The sequence below is a fragment of the Entelurus aequoreus genome, linkage group LG18 (genome assembly GCF_033978785.1).
Source record: "Entelurus aequoreus isolate RoL-2023_Sb linkage group LG18, RoL_Eaeq_v1.1, whole genome shotgun sequence".
NCBI classification, from domain to species: Eukaryota; Metazoa; Chordata; class Actinopteri; order Syngnathiformes; family Syngnathidae; genus Entelurus; species Entelurus aequoreus.
Genome location: NC_084748.1, coordinates 20,515,511 through 20,540,076, shown reverse-complemented (window position 1 = coordinate 20,540,076; position 24,566 = coordinate 20,515,511). Strand labels below are relative to the sequence as shown.

At 40.2% G+C, this 24,566-nt stretch overlaps 1 protein-coding gene across 2 annotated transcripts in view; it reads left to right on the top strand.

The window, feature by feature from the left end:
- The window catches only part of LOC133633929 (multidrug and toxin extrusion protein 1-like), a 147,371-nt gene that overhangs the window by 11,925 nt on the left and 110,880 nt on the right, over positions 1–24,566 (top strand). The window contains exon 1 of one of the 2 annotated variants that reach the window (XM_062026748.1): positions 20,473–20,551. The exons of the other annotated variant lie outside the window; for it this stretch is intronic. The gene's annotated coding sequence lies outside the window, so the exon portion shown is untranslated. Of the gene's footprint in view, positions 1–20,472; positions 20,552–24,566 lie in introns of those variants that run through there. 2 annotated transcript variants of the gene reach the window in all.

Here is a 24,566-nt window from a genome sequence, read left to right as displayed (position 1 = left end):
ACTGTGTCCTATGAAGCACAATGTCCTAGTCCACTCAGCAGTGACACAACTTGTGAGGAACCTGTTAAATGCCGAATACTTAGACCAAGACATAATGATTTTGGTGTCTGCCTCCGACCTTTAGATGCAAGATACATAATGTCTTGACAAACAGATATCACTTTTAGGTTCACATCTTCTGGAATATCAACATAACAGGCTAATGTTGGTTCCTTTGTTGCACCTGTCACGTTGGGGTCGCATCTGTATGCGGGGTCGTTCCTCCCAGATGCAGAACGGACAACTCCGGACGAAAGCGTGAAGGTAGGAGATGATTTATTTCTCATAAATCATACATCGTAGATACAAGCAGACAAAAACAAGAATAAACAGAAAAGCGGGCCGATAGCATGCGAAGCTATGGCAAAGCTTAGCGCAGGAACAAGAATCAAGAATCACAGGAATAACCAATGTAACTTGTTGCGTGGAGCAAACAAAGAAGCCAGGACGAGTGTGGCGAGAGAGGTGAATAAATAGCTCTCTGATTGGTGCTCGGCAGCAAGTGAACGTGCCGAACACTAATCAGAGGCAGGTGAAACCAATTAGTACCAATGGTAACCAAAACAAACCCAGAAGTGCACAAAACAGGAACTAAGGAAATCCAAAACTAACAGAACATAACTAAACAAAACATGATCCGGCCGACGGATCATGACAGCACCTACAATCCAAGCAATAACTTGTGCAGGTCAAGTGGCACAACAGATTTTGCATCGGACACATTTAAATCATCTGATGTGGGTGGCCAGGGCCACGTCATACCGGGAGAGTCACATAGTAGCTGCTTCAATATCAGCACTGCACTATAAAGTGTCCTCATGTTCTCAGTAGTTTGCGGACCAGCTGTTGTTCTTGCCATGTGTTCAGTGTGACTTTCACCTTGGCTTACTTCAGTTGACTCAGTTGTGTCTGTACCTGATGGATGAGGTAGCCTGTCTATCAGCTTATCTGCAGACAATATCTCAACAAAAAACAGTTTGCAGATGTTGCGAACACCAGTTGGGGAAAGTCCAGAGTCAGCCTTCTCTTTAATGTATCCTGCCTGCAACATAAGAACACAGGGAAAGAGGAGCACAAGGGTGTAAATAAATATATATTCACACTGAAAAGTATTAGTACCGTATTTTTCGGATTATAAGTCGCAGTTTTTTTCATAGTTTGGCTGGTGGTACGATTTATACTCCGGAGCGACTTGTGTGTGAAATTATTAACACATTACCGTAAAATATCAAATAATATTATTTATCTCATTCCCGTAAGAGACTAGGCGAATGTCAGCAATCGTCACACACACGTCAACTAATAAAAATTTGGCGGGGGCAGGTCATGGCAGAAGTGCATTGTGCGTCATGGCAGAAGTGCATTGTGGGTCATGGGATGCTACCTGCTACTACGTCCGTAGCTATAAAAATGGATAATTTCAACATTGGCGGTAACTTATAAAAACTGAGAAGGGCTGAACAAAAATGGCACCTAAAAGGAAATCATATACTGCAGATTACAAGCTGGACGTAGTGAAATATGCAGCTGAAAACGGCAAGAGGAAGCGGCACATACCTTTGGATTTGGCAGAGTTGTTTAGAAGCGACACCAAGGAAGAAGATTTCATCGGATTTAGCCATTAGGAGTGACAGATTGTTTGGTAAACGTATAGCATGTTCTATATGTTATAGTTATTTGAATGACTCTTACCATAATATGTTACGTTAACATACCAGGCACGTTCTCAGTTGGTTATTTATGCGTCATATAACGTACACTTATTCAGCCTGTTGTTCACTATTCTCTATTTATTTTAAATTGCCTTTCAAATGTCTATTCTTGGTGTTGGATTTTATCAAATAAATTTCCCCCAAAAATGTGACTTATACTTGAGTGCGACGTATATATGTTTTCCTTTTTTATTATGCATTTTCGGCCGGTGCGACGTATACTCCGGAGCGATTTATAATCCGAAAAATACGGTAATTTAAATATACTATCAAAGCCTTTTTTTAAATTATTTATTATTCTTTTGATATTTTCCAGCATAAAAGTGTTTTACATCGCTGCCAAAAAAAGCTTCTGTTGTTACCTGTAGTTTGAAGCATAACAATGTTCATGTTTTTGTACTGTATTTAAAAACATTCGTCGTAGCTGGTTCATTCTCAGCACCTCCTGATTAACAATTAACCTTTGGCGGATGATCCTCTCGCAGAATATGTTGTAGCTGGCATCAAAGGTTGGTTCACTTCTGAAAAGAAACACACACACACACACACACACACACACACACACACACACACACACACACACACACACACACACACACACACACACACACACACACACACACACACACACACACACACACACACACACACACACATTTAATGTGTCAAAAGGTATGCAGTCAAGATTGTAGCTACATACAAACAGCCTTTACAAGTGCATCTAAAACAAATGTAATATCATGGAAAAGTCCATTCAAAAAATGAAACTTTTATTTATTCTATATTCATTTCATAATTATTGACACTGTATCTGTCATGCATCTATAATATGAATTGTAATTTATAGTGTGTATATAATTGATAATGCAATTTAATAACTCACACTTCTTCATCTGCGGTTCCAGTAACTGTTACATCAGACTTTGAACCTGGTGTACTGTCTGTAACAGGACTTGTGGTACCGCACCTCCATGGCCACACAGTCTCTGTCTTCGATATGCAAGAGAATGCTACTGTCTTGTTTTACCCTGGCAGCGTTCATCAACTGGCCTAAAAATAAAAGATGATTAAATGGTTTGTATGTGTGTAAGTGCTATGTGTAGTGTGTGTGTGTTTACCTGCTGAAAGCGTTTCTGCCTGTGAAAGATGGTCCCTCTGCCGTTTGCCTCCCGCAGTTTTGATTGATTGATTGATATATTTTTATTTCAAATATGCAAAAAAACAAGAGCAAGCCTGATCCAATACAGTGCTATAGCCTTAACATCCATTATAACAAAATGAAAACAATGGAGAATAAAAAACGAAAACAAATGAGCAATGGACTTTCTTTCTTTTTTTTTTTTTTACATATTTGAAAAGGAGCGAGAAGTTTACACTTATTTAATCCCACCCCTTTTCTTTAAATCATAAATTACTCTGAGCTATGTACAAACTTAATGAACTTGTATACATAAATGATAAATATATCCATACATGTGCACACTACACACATACATAGCCACACCATTACCACTAGTGATCATGGAAATGGTATCATGCCACAGCAGCAGCAGCACCACTGCCTCAATGGGCAGCCCCATACTCTTCTGTAACACAAACAACCCAATATCAAAGGCCTTCTTCATCTCTGTACCTCTGGAATACCATGTACCTATACTTATTTTTAAACTGCTGTTTGGACATTGCTTTAACTCCACATTCAAACTATTCCATAGTTTCACTCCACAAATTGAAATACAACAACTTTTAATGGTTGTTCTATAACTAAGCATTTTAAAATTGAAATTCCCCCTTAAATTATAACCCCCCTCTAGTGTGCTGAACAACTTTTGAATGCTTCCTGGGAGTTTATTTATTTTGGTTTTATACATTATTTGTGCAGTTTGATACAAAATAATATCATTACATTTCAATATTTTTGACTGTAACAATAGTTAATGAGTATGGTCCAGATATCCAACATTGTTGATGATGCGTACAGCTCTTTTCTGAAGTATAGTTATTTAGTAATTCTCTTGTCCGTTTTCTTGCAAATTATACAAATGGCAGGGAGCACAGGGCCAGCAGGACCGATAGGCAGGGCCGTCTTCGATCTTAGTCTTTTCTTTGGAAATGTCACTTGTCGAGCCTGAAGCGTTGTCCGATGCCACTGACTCATCTTGACCCACATCCAGCCGTTTGGCCCGTTTTTCGGCAGAATCCAAACGCTTCTTATCAATGAACCGCCAGTAACTAGTCGGGTGAAGCCCAGCATCATTCTGCCCGAATGCAGCTGAGATTGGCTCCAGCACCCCCCGCGAACCCGATTGGCTCCAGCACCCCCCGCGAACCCAAAAAGAACAAGCGGTAGAAAATGGATGGATGGATTGCTAACTACTTGTGTAATAGGACTATGTGCAATAATACCAGCACTTTAACATACTAGGCCAAAGGAGATGTGCATTTTCTTTCTTCAGCACAATTATTATATGCAAAAATGTAGCACTTTTCCATCTGCCTAATGCACTTTAAATATTATGGTCACTTTTTTCCTGATCTTCCCTGATCTTAGGTCATCAACCTGCCGCGGACTGCAGATGGATCATGGAACCTAGCTTTTGGCTACGATATGTCACCTTTACATTTTATATGTTTATTAAAGGCCTACTGAAATGAAATTTTCTTATTTAAACGGGGATAGCAGATCCATTCTATGTGTCATACTTGATCGTTTTGCGATATTGCCATATTTTTGCTGAAAGGATTTAGTAGAGAACATCGACGATAAAGTTTTGGTCGCTGATAAAAAAGCCTTGCCTGTACCGAAAGTAGCGTGACGTCGCAGGTTGAAGGGCTCCTCACATTTGCACATTGTTTACACCAGCAGCGAGAGCGATTCGGACCGAGAAAGCGACGATTACGCCATTAATTTGAGCCAGGATGAAAGATTCGTGGATGAAGAACATGAGAGTGAAGGATTAGAGTGCAGTGCAGGACGTGTCTTTTTTCGCTCTGACCGTAACTTAGGTACAAGGGCACATTGGATTTTACACTCTCTCCTTTTTCTATTGTGGATCACATATTTGTATTTTAAACCACCTCGGATACTATATCCTCTTGAAAATGAGAGTCGAGAACGTAAAATGGACATTCACAGTGACTTTTATCTCCACAACAATACATCGGCGAAGCACTTTAGCTACGGAGCTAACGTGATAGCATCATGCTTAACTGCATATAGAAACAGACGAAATAAGCCCCTGACTGGAAGGATAGACAGAAGATCAACAATACTACCAAATTCTGGACCTGTAACCACATGGTTAATGCTGTACCGCCTGGCGAAGCCTAGCAATGCTGTTGCTAACGACGCCACTGAAGCTAACTTTGCTACGGGATCTCGACAGAGCAATGCTAAAAACATTAGCTCTCCACCTACGCCAGCTCTCATCTGCTCATCACGACCCGTGCTCACCTGCGTTCCAGCGATCGACGGCGCGACGAAGGACTTCACCCGATCATCGATGCGGTCGGCGGCCCGGAGACGGAGGAAGTCAAGGTGAGGACAGCGGCGCAGCGGCGGGCGTTGTAGCTTTCGACGACACCCCGGCCGCCATCAGAGTCGGCAATAAACATATATTTCCCCAAAGTTACGTACGTGACATGCACATAGTGCCACGGACGTACGGGCAAGCGATCAAATGTTTGGAAGCCAAAGCTGTACTCACGGTAGCGCGTCTGCTATCCAACTCAAAGTCCTCCTGGTTGTGTTGCTGTAGCCAGCCGCTAATACACCGATCCCACCTACAGCTTTCTTCTTTGCAGTCTCCATTGTTAATTGAACAAATTGCAAAAGATTCACCAACACAGATGTCCAGAATACTGTGGAATTTTGCGATGAAAACAGAGCGGTTGTCCATTGTATCCCAATACTTCCGCTTCAACCCTTGACGTCACGCGCAAACGTCATCATACCTAGACGTTTTCAGCCGGAAGTTTCCCGGGAAATTTAAAATTGCACTTTATAAGTTAACCCAGCCGTATTGGCATGTGTTGCAATGTTAAGATTTCATCATTGATATATAAACTATCAGACTGCGTGGTCGGTAGTAGTGGGTTTCAGTAGGCCTTTAATGTGCATTGTCCATCCATCCATCCATCCATTTTCTACCGCTTGTCCCTTTTGGGGTCGCGGGGGATGCTGGAGCCTATCTCAGCTGCATTCGGGCAGAAGGCGGGGTACACCCTGGACAAGTCGCCACCTCATCGCAGGGCCAACACAAATAGACAGACAACATTCACACTCACATTCACACACTAGGGCCAATTTAGTGTTGCCAATCAACCTATCCCCAGGTGCATGTTTTTGTCGCTTGGAGGAAGCCGGAGTACCCGGAGGGAACCCACGCAGTCACGGGGAGAACATGCAAACTCCACACAGAAAGATCCTATGCCCGGGATTGAACTCAGGACTACTCAGGACCTTCGTATTGTGAGGCACATGCACTAACCCCTGTTCCACCGTGCATTGACGCATGTAACAAAAATGTAATAAATATAGCAAATGGTGACTTCCTATCAGGAGTTTTATAATACATTTGTGAACAAGCTTATTGGTGGTATTGGTCTGGTGGGACTGGCGAAAGTTAAGTAGGAGAAAATGCGTTCGGTTATAAAATATTTAATTTCTCTGTGCGGCCCGGCACCAAATGTGTCACGGTGGGTGGGGACCACTACCCTAGACAGATCATTTTCAGGGGGGGAGGCTTCATATTTTTGCATGACAATGTTTTAACCTTCTCTAATATGTAATATTGAGCCTGGTAAGCATTCTGCAATTGTGGACTCGACCAGAACATGTTATAAAATAATTTACACAATATTTCAGCCAGACAGAAAAATCCCTCCACCCCACCTTCCCAGATATTCTTTAACTGATGTACTAGCATTTCTTTAGGTGCAACTATCACGTAATTAACGTTAAAAAACATCTCTGACAAAGCATGCTCGTAATGTAAGACATTTTTATTTTGTTAATGTCAGGGTTTCTCCTAAATTGCCAAAATACCTGTGGAGTTAGGGGCGTGTGGTCGATATGTCGTCGCATGATTTGCTATGATGCATATATTCTTTAAAAAGGGATTTGAATATACATTTAAAACAAATCTGTTAAGTATAGTATGAACATACTGTATATATGTTTCTTACATAATATCGTATTGTTTTATTTTTAAATTGTACATTGTTCTTTTGTTGAGAATTGTTTTTTTTTTTTTTTTTAGATTTCTCCAATCCTTTTAGTCACTTTTTTTGTAATAAAAACGATTGGCAACAAATTAAGCATCTATTTCTGGTGTTATTGGCGACTGTACTCATGTTTAGAGACTATGTTTAGATTCTGTCACGCCATGTCTGTGACAAAAAGTGAGCCGCAGAGAGCCTGACGTTGTTGGGAGCCTTTCTCTCATTAAACGCTGCAGGTGTCATCTTTGTGAAGATCGCTGTCCGCGTGTGTATCGCAAATACATTAAAGTACATCCACAGCGCGGACATGCTGTCTCCGCTTTAGACAACCCTGTGTATATGGCTGGTGTTAATGTGTACGTTAGAGTGTCATGGTGGTAATTTTCTCCTTGGTCTAAACCAGGGGTCACCCGCGGGCACCAAGTAGCCCTTAAGGACCAGATGAGTAGCCCGCTGGCCTGTTCTAAAAATAGCTCAAATAGCAGCACTTACCAGTGAGCTGCCTCTATTTTTTAAATGTTATTTATTTACTAGCAAGCTGGTCTCGCTTTGCTCGACATTTTTAATTCTAAGAGAGACAAAACTCAAATAGAATTTGAAAATCCAAGAAAATATTTTAAAGACTTGGTCTTCACTAACTGACAAAGAAACAGATAACAGATTTGGTGTCCAGTTCAAAGTGTGACATGATTTATTTAAAAATTTGAGAGTTGACTTTTGTATTTTACATGAGTTATTATTTGTACAAACATGGTGCAAAGTAATTCATGATTTGTTAAAAAATGTTAGTGGCTAGCTAGTTAAAATGGGATGTTGTGATTTCACAAGACTGTCTTAGAAGTGATCATTTGAAAATGTTCAATTTGAAAAATGTGCACTTAGAGAAAATATAAAAATAAAGTGTTGCATATTGATATTTATCTGTTTCTATATATATTTATTGTGAGAAATCATTAAGATGATCAGTGTTTCCACAAAGATAAATATCATTAAATATTAATAATAACATAGAGTTAAAGGTAAATTGAGCAAATTGGCTATTTCTGGCAATTTATTTAAGTGTGTATCAAACTGGTAGCCCTTCGCATTAATCAGTACCCAAGAAGTAGCTCTTGGGTTTCAAAAAGGTTGGTGACCCCTGGTCTAAACACACAGTGTCAGCGGACAATGACCAAGTGTTGTGTGTCTTATGAGTGAAGCACACAGGCAGATGTGGGTGCTACAATACATCATATTACTTAATTTTGTTAGGTGTGGCGGCTAATATGAAGTCCGTACATTAAGGAGAAACCTTAGACGTACTTAAACCGGATGTATAATGTAGCACTCTTTATTTTGAAGCCGGAAAAGTGTGTGATTGGTTTGACAAAGTGTCTTGACATGTTTTGATGTCGGATCGACTGTTTGCAAAAAAAAAGTCTACTTTCGACATCCTGACGACAGTCTTTCATTTCTGTTTAAATTGTAGGTCATCTTACTTACTAAATCAGTCAAAGTAACAATCTAAATGTTCTGTTATCACTGCACTTCAACCATAATATGAACACAGAAGTGAAGCACCACCCACCGAACGACACGCGCAGCTAGGGATGATGTTTGATAAGAAATTATTTCTCCGTTACTGTTTGCTATAGTTATTGAACCTCCTGCAGCCGCAATTTGACAGCATGCAAATTTTAAACACATCCATACTGCAACCATTCATCATAAAATAAGCCTTCATGCCGATGATGTATTACTTTTCCTAAAAAATCCACATTCTTCACGACACAATCTCACTCATTGATGAATTCAGTTCTATTTCAGATTACGCCATGAACTGGTCCAAATCTACTGTTACCTATTAATTTTGACTTTCAGAGCACCTCATTGATTCCACTGCACAAAGGAAACATTAAATAACAGGGTATCAACATTTCCCCCACCTTGTCAGACCTGAATCGCTTGAATTAGTCCCCAATCTTAAAATTGATTATGGATGATGTGGTGCGTTGGAAGACACTGCCCATCTCACTTATGGGAACAGTGTCCACTGTGAAAATTATGGACTTGCCTCAGGTTAATTATCTTTTTGCAATGATTTCAACCGAATCTTATCAAATTTGATTAGATCACTAGATATACACTTCAATCAGTTTCTTTGGAAAAGTAAACAAGCGCAAATAAGTCCTAAAACCTTACAAATACCCAAGAAATATGGGTGTCATGAACTCCCTAATTCTTCCCATGATTTATTTGCCAATAAACTGCAATACATATTAAAGTGGATCAATCCCAACTTATTAACATTTATGGTTAGATATTGAACAATCATTCAGCCAGGAGATCCCAATTTCTAACTTGCCCTTTATTAGCCAAATTGTTTGAAAACACAACTGCTTTAAAAGTATTAATATATGCACACTACAGCTTAGTGGGACTTTTTTTTTTAAAGAACTGGGTCCCCGTTCACTCCCTGCCAATATATGCCTATTTGGAACAATCCTGATTTTCTGCTTAACAAGAAACCCTTATCCTGACATTAGCATACAGTAGGTCAATTGTCCTGTTGTTTCTCGTGGGACAATCCACAGCCTGGTAAAAAGCAGCTAACGTTGAGTCCAAAGTAGCATGATTGAAGTCCCCAGAAATGATGAAAAAACCTCAGGATGTTTTGTCTGTAGCCTTGATGTGATGGCGTGGATCATCTCACATGCATTGGCTGCATCTGCCTTCGGGGGAATGTAAACACAGAAGGAGATCACGTGACTGAACTCCCTCGGCAGATAGTATGGCCGGAGGCTAACAGCTAGTAGCTCCAAGTTCGGGCAACACAAGACTTTCTTCACGGAGATGTGAATGTGTTGTTAACGTATATTTGCTTTTCCCACATGCTTTAGTGTCTCTGTCAGCTCTCACTGCGGTGAATGCAGGTCCACGTTAGCATCCGGTACCAGATGGTTTAGCCACGTTTCCGTGAAGATAAACAGGCTGCTCTCTCGATACGCACGCTGGCTTTTTAGTCCATGAAGCTCGTCGATCTTGTTTGGCAGCGAGTTCACGTTCCCCATGATGACGGAAGGAATGGATGGTTTGTAGCGCCGTCGATTTTCCTCTCGCTTAGCCTTTAGCTTAGCCCCCGCTTTGCAGCCCCGACGATTCTTCCTCAGCTCCACTGGAATGGAGTGTCGTACACCAGTACACCCCATTGTTTTCAGAGTGAGCAGCTCCTCTCTCGAATAAGTAAGAAAACTGGCTCGTGGTCTTTTAAAACTGCCAAAAGTATCCATTGGATATGTACAGGGATTCACTGTCTTCAAAGAAAACATAAAAAAGATAAAAGACAAAAGATAAAAGATAAAATAAAAGTTTATAAGATCTAACAAATAATAATAATAATTAAAGATAAAAGATAAAGATAAAATAAGTTTAAAAGAGCTAGAACTACAGAGCTACTGGAGATGCAGCCGCCTTCCACAGCGCAAGCAGATGCAGTATGAACAAGAATGTTTTAATGTAGACACATAGAATCATCATACTGGTGTGATTATATGTATCAAGTGTTAATTCAAGGCTAAGGCAAAATATCGAGATATATATCGTGTATCGCTTTATGGCCTAAAAATATCGAGATATTAAAAAAAGGCTATATCGCCCTACCTATAAGCCCTACACCACGCAATACAAACCAATCAGAAGCAACGTAAGGCAGGTCTTAATATTACAAATGATAGAGGAATGGAGTAATAAGAGGCAACAAGTATATCTAGCTGCGGCCGCCCAGAACTACCTTAACTCACGCCCACTATAAGTTGTGCACCCTTAAAGATAAAGACGCCCCCACAGGGTGAAGACAATGGAAGTGAAGCGTGTATTAAACCAAAGTGAAGCTGGAGAGATAATACGTAATATATAAAAAAAAAAATTCTAAGAGTAATTTTATGTAAATGAATAAGTAAAATCTCTTGGCTACGACAGTGAAATGTTTTAAGCCGTCATAATGGCATTAATTAATGCAAACAAAATTGACGTAAAGAAATCTATCTGTATGTAAATGTAATTTTAGTCATCACTACGCAGAAATAATCAGAATAGACTATGGATTAGGTTAGCCTAATTGTTACAATTATGTACATATACATTACATTGTATATTACTGATTATTAATTTGTTTCAAAATGAGAATAATTTAATATTTTGTAAACCTGACATTATGGAATTATCAAAGTTTCAACAGTGGCTTTTAATGCACCTGAAAACATTATTGGTCTCTTGCACAAATCTCACATGTACTTTATTGATGGTGTCGTATTTGTGTATTTTATACACCACACTGAACCCACTAATGAGCTAAATCATATATTCTATTTGTTACTTTCAGAGTCTGAGCTGCCACCTTATCGTGGTACAGGAGTTTGCGTGTCCCAATGATCCAGGGAGCTATGTTTTCAGTGGGCTTCTATGCCCCCTGGTAGGGTCTCCCAAGACAAACAGGTCCTAGGTGAGGGATCAGACAAAGGGGGAGGGAACCAGAGCTAGTGCGCGAAGTGGAGAAGATCCGGCTAGATATAGTCAGACGCACTTCAACGCACAGCAAGGGCTCTGGAACCAGTTCTCACGAGAGGGGCTGGACTCTCTTCCACTCTGGCGTTGCACGCAGTGAGAAGCGACGGGCTGGGGTGGCAATTCTTGTTTCCACCCGGCTCAAAGCCTGCACGTTGGACTTTTAACCCAGTAGACGAGAGGGTAGCTTCCCTCCGCCTTCGGGTGGGGGGATGGGTCCTGACTGTTGTTTGTGCTTACGCACCTAACAGCAGCTCAGAGTACCCACTCTTTTTGGATTCCCTTGAGGGAGTACTGGAGAGTGCTCCCTCAGGTGATTCCCTTGTTCTGCTGGGGGACTTCAACGCTCATGTTGGCAACGACAGTGAAACCTGGAGAGGGGTGATTGGGAAGAATGGCCACCCGGATCTGAACCCGAGTGGTGTTTTGTTATTGGACTTTTGTGCTTGTCACGGATTGTTCATAACAAACACAAAGTTCAAACATAAGGGTGTCCATATGTGCACTTGGCAACGGACACCCTCGGCCGCAGTTCCATGATAGACTTTTTAGTTCGGACTTGCGGTCTCATGTTTTGGACAATCGGGTGAAGAGAGGGGCGTAGCTTTCTACCGATCACCACCTGGTAGTGAGTTGGCTCTGATGGTGGGGGAGGATGCCAGACAGACCTGGCAGGCCCAAACACATTGTGAGGGTCTGCTGGGAACGTCTAGCAGAGTCTCCCGTCAGAGAGAGTTTCAATTCCCACCTCCGGAAGAAATTTGAACATGTCATGAGGGAGGCACTGAATATTGAGTCCAAGTGGACCATGTTCACTGCCTCTATTGTCGAGGCGGCTGCTTGGAGCTGTGGCCGCAAAGTGGTTGGTGACTGTCATGGCGGTAATCCTAGAACCCGCTGGTGCACACCGGCAGTGAGGGATGCCGTCAAGCTGACGAAAGAGTCCAGCTGACAGGTACCGACAGGCCAAGCAATGTGTGGCTTCAGCGGTCGCGGAGGCAAAAACTCAGACATGGGAGGAGTTTGGGGAAGGCATGGAAAACGACTTCCGGATGGCTTCGAAGCGATTCTGGACCACCACCGCAGCCTCAGGAAGGGGAAGTAGTGCACTGTCAACACCGTGTATGGTGAGGATGGTGTGATGCTGACTTCGACTGCGGCTGTTGTGGAGGGAATGCTTCGAATACCTCTTCAATCCCACCAACACGTCATCCCATGAGGAAGCAGTGCCTGGGGAATCTGTGGTGGGCTCTCCTATTTGTGGGGCTGAGGTTGCCATGGTAGTTAAAAAGCTCCTCGGTGGCAAGGCCCTGGGGGTCGATGAGATCCGCCCGGAGTTCCTTAGGGCTCTGGATGCTGTGGGGCTGTCTTGGTTGACAAGACTCTGCAACATTGTGTGGACATCGGGGGCGGTACCTCTGGATTGGCAGACCAGGTGGTGGTTCCTCTCTTTAAGAAGGAGAACCGGAGGGTGGGTTCCAATTTTCGTGGGATCACACTCCTCAGCCTTCCCGGTAAGGTCTATTCAGGTGTACTGGAGAAGAGGCTACGCCGGACAGTCGAACCTCAGATTCAGGAGGAACAGTGTGGTTTTCGTCCTGGTCTTGGAACGGTAGACCAGCTCTATACTATCGGCAGGGTCCTTGAGGGTGCATGGGAGTTTGCATGTGCTCTGTGGACTTGGAGAAGGCATTCGATCGTGTCCCCCGGGAAGTCCTGTGGGGAGTGCTCAGAAAGTATGGTGTATCAGACTGTCTGATTGTGGCGGTCCGCTCCCGTATGATCAGTGTCAGAGCTTGGTCCGCATTGCCGGCAGTAAGTCGGATCCGTTTCCAGTGAGGGTTGGACTCAGCCAAGGCTGCCCTTTGTCACTGATTCTGTTCATAACTTTTATGGACAGAATTTGATAGAAATGTGTTCATTATCTCCAATTACTAATTTATTTTGTAAACCATTTTCTGGGGATAGGTTGACTGAGAACACAAAATTGGCCCTAGTGTGTGAATGTTGTCTGTCTATCTGTGTTGGCCCTGCGATGAGCTGATGACTTGTTCGGGGTGTACACTGCCTTCCGCCCAAGTGCAGCTGGGATAGGCTCCAGCACCCCTGCGACCCCAATAGTGACAAGCGGTATAAAAAAATAGATGGATGACTGTTTAGAGTCAATAAGAGGATTGAGTTTTATAATTACCAACCTCAATTTGTGTAAATAACTGTTCTTATGGGGCCCTGTCCAGTTTGGGGGTAGCCTTGAATAAAGTTACTGAAATATTACAATAAATTTGTGTGATATTCCATAAATCGTGTAAACCTAATCTTGAAGTTGATAACTGTCTTTTAAAAGATAAATGCCTAAAACGCCTGTGTGTGTGTGTGTGTGTGTGTGTGTGTGTGTGTGTGTGTGTGTGTGTGTGTGTGTGTGTGTGTGTGTGTGTGTGTGTGTGTGTGTGTGTGTGTGTGTATGTGTGCGTGCGTGCGTGCGTGCGTGCGTGCGTTTGTGAAAATATGCTCTGTTGTAAAACAAAAATGTCTTGAACAAATGTATTTTTAATAACAATCAAAGTCTATTTAAGAAAGTGTCAGACTTCAGAAGCTTTCCGAAAATTGTCCTGGAACTCTTTCAGTGTTATTCATTCAGGTTTTTGGTCAAATAGTGGACCAGCCAGCAGTTGTTTCTGCTGTTTGAACACTAAAGTGAAAAAAGTTTTTATTACATAAATGTATTTTTTCATATTTTTCTTGTGTTATAAACGTGCTTACCTCCAGTCATTCTCTGGTCCTTATATGTATATTTCCTTAGCCTTCTCAAAGGAGCTGTTGTCTGTGTCAGTAAGTGATAAAAAACATACTTAAACTACTAATATTTTAACTTCGATGGCTTTAATTGAAATTACAGAAGAAATTACCAATGCAAATGTGCAGCAGCAGGGTTTATGGATCCTACTAAAGCATTTGACACAATTAATCACAACGTTATGGCATCAGAGGGTTGGTCTTAAACTGGATTAGAAGTTATTTAACCAACAGGAAACAATAAGTGAAGCTTGGCGAACACACATCTACAACGCTAAATATATCCTGTGGTGTACCCCAGGGGTCAATACTGGAACCGAAATGTATATAAATGGCATTTGTAAAGCTACAAAACATTTAAAGTTAATATTATTATCGGATGATACAACAGTGTTTTGTTCAGGAGAGAACACACAGAAACTAATACAAATAATAACAAAAGAAATGAACAAATTAAAAAGATGGTTTAACCAAAACAGACTATCCTTAAACCTCAGTAAAACTAAAATAAGGCTATTCGGTAACAGTAGAAGGGAAAGTCAAACACAAATACAAATAGATGGAATAAAAATTGTAAGAGTAAATGAAACCAAATGTCTAGGTATAATGATTGATGATGAAATGAACTGGCAATCTCATATAAAAATATACAACATAAAGTGTCAAGGAACACGTCAATAATGAATAAAGCAAAACATGTTGTAGATCAAAAATCACGCCATGATCTCTACTGCTCGCTAGTGTTACCATATCTGAGTTATTGTGCAGAAATATGGGGAAATAACTACAAAAGTACACTTCATTCACCACCGTCTTCCAGAAAGATCAGTTAGAATAATACACAATGTTGGGTATAGAGAACATTCAAACCCTTTATTCATTGAATCAAAAGTACTACAATTCCAACGACAGTGAATTTGCAAACAGCTAAAATTATGCACAAAGCAAACTATAATCTGCTACCAAAGAATATACAACAATTCTTCTCTACAAAAGAGAAGAAGTATAATCTTAGAGAACAATTTAATTTAAAACATTTGTACGCACCTACAACACTTAAGACCTTCAGTATATCAGTATGTGGAATTAAATTATGGAATGGATTAAGCAAAGAAATCAAACAATGTACTAATATGATCCAATTCAAGAAACTCTTCAAACTTTAAAGTGTTTAGAAAGTACAGAGAAGACGAACCATGATAAACATACTGAAATCCATCCATTCATTTTCTGGATAATCTTATTTATCTCACCATATGAAAAACAACTTACTTCACTAATTATTATTTATGTATTTATTGTCAATGTTTTTACTTATGGAGTATATTGTGAATACATTGAGAACAGGAAATGAACAAAAGTGTTAACTGCTATGTCAAAGAAAAGGGGTAGGATTAAATAAGCTCAGCTTCTTCCTACTCCTTTTCGAACATGCTGAATAGAGAAACTGGAAATTGTGATGTATCATGTTCATGCATGTTCGAAAAAAACCCTCAAACTCAAACATTCTGAGGCAGAGAAATACTAAAATAATTTCATAACAGGGGAGGGGAGGTAAGACTACTTTAAAAGAACACACCAAACACTGTGTAAATATTCGGTTTCATAATACACCTTACGGTGCAACCTGGACACATCATCAGTGATTCTCCCGCGGTCATAGGGTGTTTCGGGTCTTAATCAAACACCCCCTCCCGGGCGACCCAGCCGAGGGTGATCAGTCCCTCGACTTGTGTCCAGGTAGCGCTCCACGCCACGCGTCCCCCCTCCGACGGTCTGCCCCGGGGTTGCGCCGGTGGTGCTTGGAGGTTCCAGGCACTGTGGGGAATGTCCGGGCCTGGGTCCTCCTCCGTCTCATCAGGGCCGTACAAGGTACTGGCCCTGTGCGTTGCACCATGGGTTTCCTCAGGCAGCCTATCTTGATCTTATGTGTCTTCAGGGTTTTTCGCAGCGTTATATGGGTGCTCCCTTGCAGGAGCTGCAGCTTGAGATGCTACCCCTCCCTGCCCCGGTTGCCGTCTTTCCGGGCTGTCAACTGTCTCTCCAGTTGTCACCACTCTTTCGAGGTTGTCATCCAGCCTCTTCCTGGAAGTCAATGGCGATGCCATACTGGATCGTTTTCATAATACACCTTACGGTGCAACCTGGACACATCATCAGTGATTCTCCCGGGGTCATAGGGTGTTTCGGGTCTTAATCAAACACCCTCTCCTGGGCGACCCAGCTGAGGGTGATCAGTCCCTCGACTTGTGTCCAGGTAGCGCTCCACGCCACGCGTCCCCCCTCCGACGGTCTGCCCCGGGGTTGCGCCGGTGGTGCTTGGAGGTTCCAGGCACTGTGGGGAATTGATTATAAGGTATAATCACATAGATGTACTCACATCCATATTTTACAATGGATCTCTGATGGGCCAGTAAGTGAGTTGTGAGCCCAGCATACCCACCTCTTCTGGAATGTGTCCACATTTGTTCTGGCTAGTTGTGCCGTTTATCCGTCACAAAACATTGTTTTGGTCAGAAGGTGTTGGTCAAATGTGCAAGTTTGGCATTTAAAATGATTTCACTCCTCAAACAAGCTGCAATGAACTGAATTGATAAACTACACAATCAAAAATGACTTATTAAAAATAATATTTTAAACAAATAATTTGTTAATTCAATGTTTAAAAGTGCAGGTTTTCACAAATTAAGTGATTAACAACACTAACATCATTTCCAAGACACAACCATTTTAAAACAAAGACTATTTGTTATTTTGTGTACACGTCTAGAAATGTCCATACATTTGTAATGTAATACATTTGTCACACATTAAGCCTCTACAGCTTACATCCATGCAGTTTAAATATATACCCTTTATGGTGACACTTAAGACAGACGTACTACAAAGTTTATCTTGAGCCCTATATGGCAACTCTAAACTCAATACACAACAAAACGTGATTCTCGCAGAAAAAAACATATTTACATTATTTCATGTCAGCTAAAGACAGCCAAAATAAAACCACAACACACATCTAATTTGCAGTCTTAATTACGTTGTTAAACCACAGATAGTTTATTTATAGATTATAAATTAATCCATCCATCCATCCATCCATCCATATTATGGTTTATAAATCGTAATGTTGTTAGATCTGTATCTTGATTGCAGTTGCTAAAACAGTAGGTAATTCCCACTTAAAGGAGCCATTTGTAAGAATCTGGCCAGTAATGGTACTGCAGTCACTGTGAACATTCTGTAGTCCCCTCCCCCTGATTGATTGATTGCCAGATACGCTGCCGAATCCAGCTCAATCGACTGGGCTACTCCAAGGAACTTCAAATGGCAAGCGACGAGTCCTACACTGTAGGACTGACATATGGTTATTGTCAGTACTGTCAGAAAACAAAGACTAAAACAAACTACAATCAACACTAGCAATAGTTATACTGGTGAAAATAAGTAGAGCATGCTTAGCAGCCTAATGTACGCCCAAAACTAAAGAGGAGACATTATGCCTAAAGGCTGCTGTTTTAAACGTTTCAGATTGCCATAGAACTTGGTACATGTAGTCCACAATATTCAATATTCAATGAGGAATTCTTTTATCATGTGATTTGGCTGTCTCCGTACGTTTCGCATCGCCATGACAGCCGTGCTAATTTTGTAACCCATTTCTTCAGCGTATCAGCATATTGAGAACAACATAGGCACCGACACTACCCATATCCACATAGGTTTTATTTGTTGATAATATATGTTGCCCTGTCAGTTCGATTACACATCAACATACAGGCTAACGGGCATATATTTCCCCCTTACGTATGCTCCCATTGACTGGGCTAGCATGCTAAGCATTCATTGCACGAACATACTAGCTTTGTTAGACAAGGTCATAGACTGTATTGGACAATATAGTTTACATACAAAATGTCCATTTCCATTTATTACAAGTACCGTATTTTCCGCACTATAAGGCGCACCGAATTATAAGGCGCACCTTCAATGAATGGCCTATTTTAAAACTTTGTTCATATATAAGGCGCACCGCATTATAAGGCGCATAGAATAGACGCTAAAGTAGAGGCTGGGGTTACGTTATGCATCCATTAGATGGAGCTGCGCTAAAGGGAATGTCAACAAAACAAATAGTGATTGTACGGACACTTCTACTTGCTGCTCTCTGTTCAACAACCCACTGTTCGAGTTTTTCCTCCAACTGTAGCCATCTCGCTTTGTTCCCCCGGAAACTCTGTTTAGTCTTCTTTACTTGGCGCAGGTCATCATGTTGCTTCCTCCACTTCCGCACCATTGATTCGTTAATGTTAAATTCTCTCGCTGCTGCTCTATTCCCGTGTTCTACTGTGTGACTGATCGCCTTGAGTTTAAACTCTGCGTCGTAAGCGTGTCTCTTAATAGGAGCCATTTTTGGGTCTCTACATAAAGTTTAGGTCTCGCAACTATGGTAAGCAGCCGCCGACTTCATTTTCCCCCGTAGAAGAAGCGCTTCTTCTTCTACGGTAAGCAGCCCCTGTCTTCATTTTCCCCCGTAGAAGAAGGGAAAATGAAGTCGGCGGCTGATTACCGTAGTTGCGAGACCTGTTGTGGCTCAATATTGGTCCATATATAAGGCGCACCGGATTATAAGGCGCACTGTCAGCTTTTGAGGAAATTGGAGGTTTTTAGGTGCGCCTTATAGTGTGGAGAATAGGGTAATATGAAAACGTAAATGCCTTACTTACCTATCAAAGAGGAAATTAGCAAGTTTGGCGTCAAATGAAAAAATCTTCTCCGCCTTCAATTGTCACCCTCTTTCAAAGGCTTCCCCGATACAAATCCTCGTTGTGTACCTGGCTTTTTCATGAATATGCTGAGAATCGTAAGGAAGCCTTTTAGATTTACTAAGGTCTGACATATTTAGTAACTTTACCAGTGAGAGTAGCTAGACAAAGATGGCGGTGCGTAACTGGCAACCTGGATGCAACACATTCATAGACTTTTAATTGCTGAAAACGGTGGAGGGCGGGACATCGAAATTAATACAATAACATTTTGTGGCTGTAACAAGCGGTAGAAAATGGATGGATGGAGTTATAGGTATTCCAAAAGTACATGATTAATGCCTTTTGACATATCGGGGCCATTTAATGATGACTTGACATGCAATTCTTACATATGGCTCCTTTAAAATACACAAACAATTGTTTTGTTCATTGCATAAAAACAGCTGAAAATGCAATGCATTTAACAGCCAAAATATTAATAACAATAAGCTGTTTATTAACCTTATTTGGGCGAACTTTAGATAAATAAGGTACATTCACATACTCACGTTGCATTAGCCATCACGTTACAATTCCAGTGTCTACTCACGCGTTAAGACACGGTTCACTTCCATTGTCGTCACCCTTGTGGGTGCAACTTAGAGTGGGTAGTTTTTTGACCGCAGCTATAACCTTCTCAAAAGAGGAGGTAATAGAACTTGGTAGCTTACTAGATTACTAGAATGAGTTTAGGACATACATAATAGTAGTAGTAGTAGTAGTAGTAATAGTAGTCTTAATAGTTCCCTGAAATTAATAGGGGAACATAACAGTCCTGTGTGATTATTGTCAAATAGAAAATGGAGAGCATGTAACAAATGCAGTGTAGGAAATATAATAGAGATAGGGAAATAATAAAAAAATAAGTTAGTTAAAGAGAAGGTGTTAAGCTTGCATACTGAACATGTAGGGTACAAAGCACTACATACATTTAAAAGAAAAACCCCGGTTGAATAAAATTATTAAGAGTAGGGTGCCATCTCGATTCACACTCCATTTCAGCAGGTGGCAGTACTGCACACCACATAAATAAAAGCACACCAATAAAAGAGAGAAGAAGTAAAAAGAAAGTGGGTCTTGACGTTTCTATTGTTCACACACAACAGTGCCGGTTTTTAAAACACACACTGAAGGTGTTAAGCTTGCATTCTGAACATGTAGGGTACAAAGCACTAAATACATTTAAAAGAAAAACCCCAGTTGAATAAAATTATTAAGAGTAGGGTGCCATCTCGATTCACACTCCATTTCAGCAGGTGGCAGTACTGCACACCACATAAATAAAAGCACACCAATAAAAGAGAGAAGAAGTGGGTCTTGACGTTTCTATTGTTCACACACAACAGTGCCGGTTTTTAAACCACACACTTCTCAGGCTTTCTAGGAGAAGATAACTAATCCACTTTTGGTCATTGTGCTAACATTTTAGACAATTGTGTAAGTATAAACCTACAAATCATGGATTTTGTTATCTGGCGCTATCTTGCCAGCTTGATAACTGTTCCCATGTTATTATTTTTGACAATTATGTGGTTATAAAAGTCCTGGATTTTAATACTTAACACTCTTGCTACCATGATAACTTTTATCATGTCAACATGCTAACTGTTAGCATTTGTTACATATTCAAAAGAACACGAGACAAAAGTTCAAGTCAATGGATGTTACTCTCAACTTTGACTGCAAAAAAAAGTGTTAAAGTTAATAGTTAAAGTACCAATGACAGCAAAAATGACCTGGGGCCTCATATAGTACGGTTTGCGTGGATATCCTACAAATAGGGACAAGCAGTAGTAAATGGATGGATGGAGAATCGTGTACGCTCAAATCCAGAATATGTTTTGCATGTGCAGATGACTATTGCCATAAGGGGCTTATTGCTGTCTTGTGGTGACTGCTTTATAACATTAGGAGGATATATCCCTGAACTAATGCAAAAGTGGAAACACAATGCACTCTCTAAAGTATTATATGTATTTACAAATATATGGACAGGTTAAAAAACTATTGCTGTTCTGACAATAAATATATTAAAAGCTGCATAGTCCACATATTGAAGCTAAAATAAAGACTGGTATATATCTTTTAAATTGTCACCAGAATAGTGATTGAATGTGAGCTAAAGTGGATACATGGTAAAAACATTAGCAATAATAAAGCATCCATATAACATCAAATTGTTTAAACCTTTTTTAAACTGTAAGATTGTACATTGTATATTACAATTGATAAATGACATAACGTCAAATTAAGTAATTTACTTGCAATCAACCTCACGTTTAAGGAGAAACAATGTTAAATACAAATTTAGGAAGAACCAAAAGTTAAAACCGTGAGTGAGGATGGTGTTTAGAACAGCTTAATGCCTGGGTGAGTTGACTACTTATTTATTGTGTGTAAAATAATGTATTACATCGCCTTTGTGGGTGCAGACCATGCTAAATTAATTTCACATTGAGTCGTGAATGATCATGATGAAAATCCAAATTTGGTCTGACAGTTCAGAAGACTCGAACTGTTACCTATGTTGGTTTAAATCAAAAATCCTGGACAAACCCACTGCATAGCATACACAATAAGGTGAATCTGTATTACAAAAAAGATGGTGGACACCTAATAACTACAAGTAAAAATACTGACTTCTGCCTGTAGGGCTCATACATCAGTATGAAGTATAAACTACAAATACAATGGCAGATTAAAAAAAAAATACAAATTACAAAACAAAATTTTAGCCGTATATGATAGCCAGTGATGGGCAAGCTATTTGGAAAATGTAGTAAACTAAGCTACAAGTTACTCTTGATTAAATGTAGCTAAGTTACAGGGGAAACTATCAAGCAACACTACAAGTTACACTGCAAAAGTAGCTTGCTAAATTAAAGCTATATTATATAAATATATAACTTAATGTACAACTTTCCATCAAACAAGAGAAAAATGCTGAGTTTGATTGTTTATTAAAATAAACACTTGCTAGAAACATGCTCTTTGTCTGTTTTTTTAACATTTCTTTTTATGTGCGTACTATGCACAACACGAGGGGAAAAAACACAGGAAACAAATTAAATAAAAGGCAGTGAAACTATAATAATGATAAATTAACACCATAATATCAGAATCAGAAATACTTTATTAATCCCCGAGGGGAAATTAAAATTTTCAGCACAATCCCATTCAAGATCAGACAAACATTACAGGGAGACAGAACAGGATCAAACATTACAGGGAGACAGAACAGGATCTATACTCTAATGGAGACTTTTCATCAGGGGATAAATGACTGTTTTAACAGAAACCACAGTGGCATAATCACTATAACCTGGCCAAAAGGAACAATATTTGTCCCACAAAAGAGACAGAGAAAACTGCACTTTTTTTGGAATGTTGCCTATCGTTCACAATCATTTTAAATGACATGACGGATGTTTTTTAAAAAAAAAAAAGCATTCTAACTTGTAAATTAGCGTAGTTAAAAGTCAGTTTACTGCGGAGCCAATGGGAGGTTCTCTATTCCGCCCATAAAACCCAATAAATAACCATCCAAAAAGCAGCAACAATACTCCATTTATATTTCATGACTAGAATATTAACAAGTATTAGTGATATTAATATTATAAGCACGGACACAGATAAACTATTTAAAGCGGCAACGTGATCACCAGTTTATGCTGTTATGTTTACATCATCGAGTGTTCAGCTGCTTCCTCGCTTCCCTGCTCCTTGGAAGTTTATTGTAAATCATAAATCATGCATCTTACCTGAATAGTAGAAGGCTGAGGCAAATTCCGCCAAGTTGGTACATTTTGACCGCCAAGTTAGACACGGTAATGGCGAGAGCGACACAAAAAGACGCCTGGCTCCACCTCCATTTTCTTCGTGAGGATTTGAGTCATTCTTCATCTAAACAGGAATGTAACAAGATTCTAGCAGTTCACATTATAATGACAGCAGACTTTGTACAGTAAGTAATGTTTTATTATGTTTCTTGGCTTTCATGAAGTAAGAAGTAATCAGTTATTTTGTTGGGGAAAAAAGCAAACGTGATGCGTTTTTGAAATTAAATAAAAACAGAATGCTATGATTTGCAAATCATTTTCAACTTATATTCAATTGAATAGACTGCAAAGACAATATATTTAATGTTCAAACTGAGAAACTTATTTTTTTTTTGCAAATAATCATTAACTTAGAATTTAATGGCAGCAACACATTGCAAAAAAATGGCACAGAGGCATTTTTACCACTGTGTTACATGGCCTTTCCTTTTAACAACACTCCGTAAACTTTTGGGAACTGAGGAGAACAATTTTTGAAGCTTTTCAGGTGAAATTATTTCCCATTCTTGCTTGATGTACAGCTTAAGTTGTTCAACAGTCCGTAGTCTCCGTTGTGGTGTTTTAGGCTTTATATTATGCCACACATTTTCAATGGGAGACGGGTCTGGACTACAGACAGGCCAGTCTAGTATCCGCACTCTTTTACTATGAAGCCAGGCTGTTGTAACACGTGGCTTGGCATTGTCTTGCTGAAATAAGCAGGGGCGTCCATGATAACATTGCTTGGATGGCAACATACAGTATGTTGTTCCAAAACCTGTATGTACCTTTCAGCATTAATGGTGCCTTCATAGATGTGTAAGTTACCCATGCCTTGGGCACTAATACACCCCATCACAGATGCTGGCTTTGAACTTTGCGGATGGCTCTTTTCTTCTTTGGTCCGAAGGACACAACGTCCACAGTTTACAAAAACAATTTGAAATGTGGACTCGTCAGACCTCATCCTAGATGAGCTCGGGCCCAGTGAAGCTGGCAGTGTTTCTTGGTGTTTATAAATGGCTTTGGCTTTGCATAGTAGAGTTTTAACTTGCACTTACAGATGTAGCGACAAACTGTAGTTACTGGCAGTGGTTTTCTGAAGTGGTCCTGAGCCCATGTGGTGATATCCTTTACACACTGATGTCGCTGTTTGATGCAGTACCGCCTGAGAGATCGAAGGTCCGTAATATCATCGTGTAGTGATTTCTCCAGATTCTCTGAATCTTTTGATGATATTACGGACCGTAGATGGTGAAATCCCTAAATTCCTTGCAATAGCTTGTTGAGAAATGTTGTTCTTAAACTGTTTGACAATTTGCTCACGCATTTGTTCACTTAGTGGTGACCCTCGCCCCATCCTTGTTTGTGAATGACTGAGCATTTTATGGAAGCTGCTTTTATACCCAATCATGGCACCCAATTAGCCTGTTCACCTGTGGAATGTTCCAAATACGTGTTTGATGAGCATTCCTCAACTTTCTCAGTCTTTTTTGCCACTTGTGCCAGCTTTTTCTAAACATGTTGCAGGCATCAAATTCCAATTGAGCTACTATTTGCAAAAAATAACGTTTTCCAGTTCAAACGTTAAGTATCTTGTCTATTCAGTCTATTCAATTGAATATAGGTTAAAA